Here is a 7033-nt window from a genome sequence, read left to right on the forward strand (position 1 = left end):
AAAATAAATTAAAATTAAATAAATAAAAATTGGGTTGCCTCCCAACAAGTGCTTCTTTAATGTCAATAGCTTGATAGTGGGCTCTCATGGAGCCTCACAGATGTTCAGAGCATTGTTGAAACTTCCCAACACCAAACTTAGAGTTTGGATATGGGAGTTCAACACCAAACTTAGAGTTTGGTTGTGGCCTCCCAACACCAAATTTAGAGTTTGACTGTGGGGGCTCTGGTTGACTCTGTTTTGAGAGAAGCTTACTGTGCCTCTTTTCCATGTTTAAAGAAGGATGTCCTTGAGTTTTAAACTCAAGGGAGTCCTCATTCAATTGAAGGACTAGTTCACCTCTGTTAACATCAATCACAGCTCTTGCTGTGGCTAGGAAGGGTCTTCCAAGGATGATGGATTCATCCTCATCCTTTCCAATATCTAGGGTTATGAAATCAGCAGGGATGTAAAGGCCTTCAACCTTTACTAATATGTCCTCTACTTGTCCATAAGCCTGTTTTCTAGAATTGTCTGCCATCTCTAATGAGATTTTAGCAGTTTGTACCTCAAAGATTTCCAGTTTCTCTATTACAGAGAGTGGCATGAGGTTTATTCCTGACCCAAGATCACATAGAGCCTTCTCAAAGGTCATGGTGCCTATGGTACAAGGTATTAGGAACTTTCCAGGATCCTGTTTCTTCTGAGGCAATCTCAGTTGATCCAATGCATTTAGTTCATTGGTGAACAGGGGAGGTTCATCTCCCCAAGTCTCTTTACCAAATAAATTGGCATTCAGCTTTATGATTGCACCAAGGAACTTGGCAACTTGCTCTTCAGTAACATCCTCATTCTCTTCAGAAGAAGAATACTCATCAGAGCTCATAAAAGACGTAAGGAGGTTTAATGGAATCTCTATGGTCTCTAGATGAGCCTCAGAGTCCTTTGGTTCCTCAGAGGGAAACTCCTTATTGATCACTGGACGTCCCAGGAGGTCTTCCTCCTTGGGATTCACGTCCTTCTCCTCTATTGTGGGTTCGGCCATGATGGTCAATTCAATAGCCTTGCACTCTCCTTTTGGATTCTCTTCTGTATTGCTTGGGAGAGTACTAGGAGGGGTTTCAGTGATTCTTTTACTCAGCTGGCCCACTTGTGCTTCCAAATTTCTAATGGAGGACCTTGTTTTATTCATGAAACTCACAGTGGCCTTAAATAGGTCAGAGACTAAGTTTGCTAAATTAGAGGTATTTTGTTCAGAGTTCTCTGTCTGTTGCTGAGTGGATGATGGAAAAGGCTTGCTATTGCTAAACCTGCTTCTTCCACCATTATTAAATCCTTGTTGAGGCTTTTGTTGATCCTTCCATGAGAGATTTGGGTGATTTCTCCATGAGGGATTATAGGTGTTTCCATATGGTTCACCCATGTAATTCACCTCTGCTATTGCAGGGTTTTCAGGATCATAAGCTTCTTCTTCAGAAGATGCCTCTTGAGTACTGTTGGATGCAGCTTGCATTCCATTCAGACTCTGAGAAATCATATTGACTTGCTGAGTCAATATTTTGTTCTGAGCCAATATGGAATTCAGAGTATCAATCTCAAGAACTCCCTTCTTATGAGGCGTCCCATTACTCACAGGATTCCTCTCAGAAGTGTACATAAACTGGTTATTAGCAACCATATCAATGAGTTCTTAAGCTTCTGCAGGCGTTTTCTTTAGGTGAATACATCCACCTGCAGAAATATCCAATGACATCTTAGCTAATTCAGACAGACCATCATAGAATATATCCAGGATGGTCCATTCTGAAAGCATGTTAGAAGGACACTTTTTGGTCAGTTCCTTGTATCTCTCCCAAGCTTCATAGAGGGATTCACCTTCTTTCTGTCTGAAGGTTTGAACATCCACTCTAAGCTTACTCAGCTTTTGAGGAGGAAAGAACTTGGCTAAGAAAGCCTTGACCAGCTTATCCCAAGAGTTCAGGCTATCCTTAGGTTGAGAGTCCAACCATATTCTAGCTCTGTCTCTTACAGCAAACGGGAAAGGCATGAGCCTGTAGACTTCAGGATCTACTCCATTGGTCTTAACAATGTCACAGATCTGCAAGAATTCAGTTAAGAATTGAAAAGGATCTTCAGATGGAAGTCCATGAAACTTGCAGTTTTACTGCATCAGAGAAACTAATTGAGGTTTTAGCTCAAAATTGTTTGCTCCAATGGTAGGGATGGAGATGCTTCTTCCATGTAAATTGGAATTAGGTGCAGTAAAGTCACCAAGCATCCTCCTTGCATTATTATTATTTTCGGCTGCCATCTCCTCTTCCTGTTCGAAAATTTCTGTAAGGTTATCTCTGGATTGTTGTATTTTAGCTTCTCTTAGTTTCCTCTTCAGAGTCCTTTCAGGTTCAGGGTCTGCTTCAACAAGAATGTTCTTGTCCTTGCTCCTGCTCATATGAAAAAGAGGGAACAGAAAAATAATAATAATAGGGATCCTTTTTACCCAGGTATAGAGGTTCCCCTGTGTGAGTAGAAGAAGAAAAGAATGTAATGTAAAGAAGAAAAGAGGAGAAAATTCGAACACAGATGGAAGAGGTTCGAATTTGGGTGAGATGAAGTGTTAGTAGATGAATAAATAAATAGAAGGAGATGAGAGAGAAAGAGGATTTTCGAAAATAAAATTTTGAAAAGGGGTTAGTGATTTTCGAAAATTAGATAGAGAGAGTTAGTTAGGTAGTTTTGAAAAAGATAAGAAACAAACAAAAAGTCAATTAGTTAGTTGAAAAAGATTTGAAAATCAATTTTGAAAAGATAAGAAGATAAGAAGTTAGAAAAGATATTTGAAAATCAAATTTTTGAAAAAAGATAAGATTTTTAAAAAAAAAAAAGATATGATAGGAAGATATGATTAGAATTAGTTTTGAAAAAGATTTGATTTTTAAAATCATAATTAATGACTTGACTCACAAGAAATCACAAGATATGATTCTAGAACTTAAAGTTTGAATCTTTCTTAACAAGTAAGTAAAAAACTTGAAATTTTTGAATCAAAACATTAATTGTTGAAGATATTTTCGAAAATATGATATAAAATTAAGAAAAAGATTTTTGAAAAATATTTTTAAAATTTTCGAAAAATAAGAAAAATGAAAAAGATTTGATTTTTGAAAAAGATTTTGAAAAAGATAAGATTTTTAAATTGAAAATTTGATTTGACTCATAAGAAACAACTAAGTTTTAAAAAGTTTTGAAGACGTCAACTCAAATTTTCAAAATTTATGAGTGAAAAAGGGAAAGGTATTTTTTTGATTTTTGAATTTTTAATGATGAAAGAGAAAAACATGAAAATGATGCAATGCATGAAAATTTTGGATCAAAACAATGAATGCATGCAAGAATGCTATGAATGTCAAGATGAACACCAAGAACACTTTGAAGATCATGATGAACATCAAGAACTTATTTTTGAAAATTTTATATGCAAAGAAAACATGCAAGACACCAAACTTAGAAATCTTTCATGTTCAGACACTATGAATGCAAAATGCACATGAAAAACAAGAAAAGACACAAAACAAGAAAACATCAAGATCAAACAAGAAGACTTACCAAGAACAACTTGAAGATCATGAAGAACACTATGAATGCATGAATTTTTCGAAAATTTTATGCAAACTTTAAAACATGCAATTGACACCAAACTTAAAATTGACTCAAGACTCAAACAAGAAACATGAAATATTTTTTTTATTTTTATGATTTTCTAATTTTTTTTGGTATTTTTCGAAAATTAATTTGAAAAAGAAAAATAAGGATTCCAAAATTTTTAATATGAATTCCAGGAATCTTGCATTCTTAGTCTAAAGCTTCAGTCCAGGAATTAGACATGGCTCACTAGCCAGCCAAGCTTTCAATGAAAATTCCGGTTCAAAACACTAGACATGGCCAATGGCCAGCCAAGCTTTAAGTGACAAATCAAGCATACAGCAGCTGATGGATTAGCAACAACTAGCTTGCTCTTGATAATGTTGGGTTGGAAACCCCAGTCCAAAAGAATTTAGACAAGGCTTTACAGCCAGGCTTCATGAAACACTAGAATTCATTCTTAAAAATTCTGAAGAACATAAATAAAAATATTTTTTTTTGAAAGATTTTTTGAAAAATTTTCGAAAATAAAACAAAAAGAAAATTACTTAATCTAAGCAACAAGATGAACCGTCAGTTGTCCAAACTCGAACAATCCCTAGCAACGGCGCCAAAAACTTGATATGCGAAATTGTTACTCTGAGGTTGTAAAATTTGTTGTTCGTTCTCTCCCTGGCAATGGCACCAATAACTGGTGCACAATACCATGGTCCAAACATAACTTCACAACTTCGCACAACTAACCAGCAAGTGCACTGGGTCGTCCAAGTAATAAAACCTTACGTGAGTAAGGGTCGATCCCACGGAGATTATTGGTATGAAGCAAGCTATAGTCATCTTGTAAATCTCAGTCAGGCGGATATCAAATGGTTATGGAGTTTTCGAATAATAATATTAAATAAATAGAAAATAAAGATAGAAATACTTATGTAATTCATTGGTGAGAATTTCAAATAAGCGTATAGAGGTGCTTTCGTTCTTCTGAACTTCTACTTTCTTGCTGTCTTCATCCAATCAGTCCTACTCCTTTCCATGGTAAGCTTTATGTAAGGGCATCACCGTTGTCAATGGTTACATCCCATCCTCTTGTGAAAAAGGTCCAAATGCTCTGTCACAGCACGGCTAATCATCTGAGGTTCTCGATCATACTGGAATAGGATTCACCCTCCTTTTGCGTCTGTCACTACGCCCAGCACTCGCGAGTTTGAAGTTCGTCATAGTCATTCAATCTCTGAATCCTACTCGGAATACCACAGACAAGGTTTAGACTTTCTGGACTCTCATGAATGCCGCCATCAATCTAGCTTATACCACGAAGATTCTGATTAAGAGATCCAAGAGATATTCATTCAATCTAAGGTAGAACGGAAGTGGTTGTCAGGCACGCATTCATGGGGGAATGATGATGATTGTCACGTTCATCACATTCATGTTGGAGTACGAATGAATATCTTAGAAGCGGAATAAGTTGAATTGAATAAAGAAACAGTAGTACTTTGCATTAATTCGTGAGGAATAGCAGAGCTCCATACCTTAATCTATGGAGTGTAGAAACTCTACCGTTGAAAATACATAAGTGATGAAGGTTCAGGCATGGCCGAGAGGCCAGCCCCCAAACGTGATCAATATGATTCAAAGATGAACTAAAAATCATAAGATGTCTAAAAGACTAGTAAAAAGTTCTATTTATACTAAACTAGTTACTAGGGTTTACAGAAATAAGTAATTGATGCATAAATCCACTTCCGGGGCCCACTTGGTATGTGCTTGGGCTGAGCTTGAAGTTTACACATGCAGAGGCTTCTTCTGGAGTTGAACGCCAAGTTGTAACGTGTTTTTGGCGTTCAACTCTGGTTCGTGACGTGTTTCTGGCGTTTAACTCCAGACTGCAGCGTAGAACTGGCGTTTAACGCCATTTTGCATCATCTAAACTTGGCCAAAGTATGGACCATTATATATTGCTGGAAAGCCCTGGATGTCTAGTTTCCAACGCAATTAGAAGCGCGCCATTTTGAGTTCTGTAACTCTAGAAAATCTACTTTGAGTGCAGGGAGGTCAGAATCCAACAGCATCATCAGTCCTTCTTCAACCTCTGAATCTGATTTTTGCTCAAGTCCCACAATTTCAGCCAGAAAATACCTGAAATCACAGAAAAACACACAAACTCATAGTAAAGTCCAGAAATGTGAATTTAACATAAAAACTAATAAAAACATCTCTAAAAGTAACTAGATCTTACTAAAAACATACTAAAAACAATGCCAAAAAGCGTATAAATTATCCGCTCATTAGTTCCTCATAATTGTCAAAATATGGTTATTAGACGAGGATAGTGACCCCAATTCCTATGCCTAGCCAAGAGTTCCTTTTATTATTCATATTTGAAACCCAAAAATCCCAATTGTTTAATTCTTGTTATAGTTAGCTTAGTTGTTTACTTAGTCTTAGAATTGAAATTGCTTATACTTAGTTGTAGTTGCTTTGATTTAGTTTATTGCACATTAAGATTCCTTGCATGTTAAGTTTATCACTTTAAATTCTTCTTTATGACTCCCAACCCTGGACTTCTAACCAATATTGATGCACATGTTTGCCTATTCTCTTGAGGATGACCCGAGACTGATACTCTCGGTTACTTTATATTGGGGTTGACTTTGTGACAACCAAAATTCTAAAATTTGATTGGTAGGATTAAATGTTGGTCTAGGACTATACTATGACAATGACGTTGCTTTTCTATTGATGAAATTCTAGATTAACAATAATATTATCCCCATCAAAAGGATTCGGATATGTCTGTGGAGGGAGAAGGAGTCCTTGCTACTGGTTCAATCATAGACAAGTGGTCAACCACTTGATTTTCTGTGCCTTTTTTGGCTCTAATTTCTATATCAAACTCTTGCAGAAGTAATACCCATCTTATGAGTATAGGCTGAGTCCTGCTTAGTGAGGAGATACTTTAGAGCAGCATGGTCAGTATAGATAATGACCTTAGATCCTACTAGGTAGGATCTGAACTTGTCAATGGCATAAACCACTGCAAGTAGCTCCTTTTCTATAGTAGTGTAGTTATTCTGCGCATTATTTAGTACATGATGAATCCATATTTGATGATGATTTTCGGTTAGAATTGGATGGATTTTCATCATATAAACTTGCACTTATTCCCTTGAATAGCATGCTTTTGAACTTTCCTTCCAAATTGCGCTTGATTATGAAAATTTGCTCTTTTGTGCCTATTTAATCTATTTTTATTCTATTTGCCTTCCATTCGATGCCTTGATGATTTTTGTTAGTGATTTCAGGTGTATAAGGTAGGAATGGATTGGAGAAAATGGAAGAAGAGCATGCAAAGTTGAGGAAACATGAAGAATCAAAGGAGATAAGCTCGGAGACGTGTGCGTGCGCACAGCTA

At 36.5% G+C, this 7033-nt stretch overlaps 1 non-coding gene across 1 annotated transcript; it reads left to right on the top strand.

Annotated features, from left to right (window-relative positions):
• The first annotated feature begins 1786 nt into the window (after positions 1-1786).
• LOC112788005 (small nucleolar RNA R71) lies at positions 1787-1894 on the top strand. Its single transcript, XR_003195386.1, has one exon. It is a non-coding gene; the product is annotated as a small nucleolar RNA R71 (small nucleolar RNA).
• The last annotated feature ends 5139 nt before the right edge of the window (positions 1895-7033 follow it).

The sequence above is a fragment of the Arachis hypogaea genome, chromosome 20 (assembly GCF_003086295.3).
Source record: "Arachis hypogaea cultivar Tifrunner chromosome 20, arahy.Tifrunner.gnm2.J5K5, whole genome shotgun sequence".
NCBI classification, from domain to species: Eukaryota; Viridiplantae; Streptophyta; class Magnoliopsida; order Fabales; family Fabaceae; genus Arachis; species Arachis hypogaea.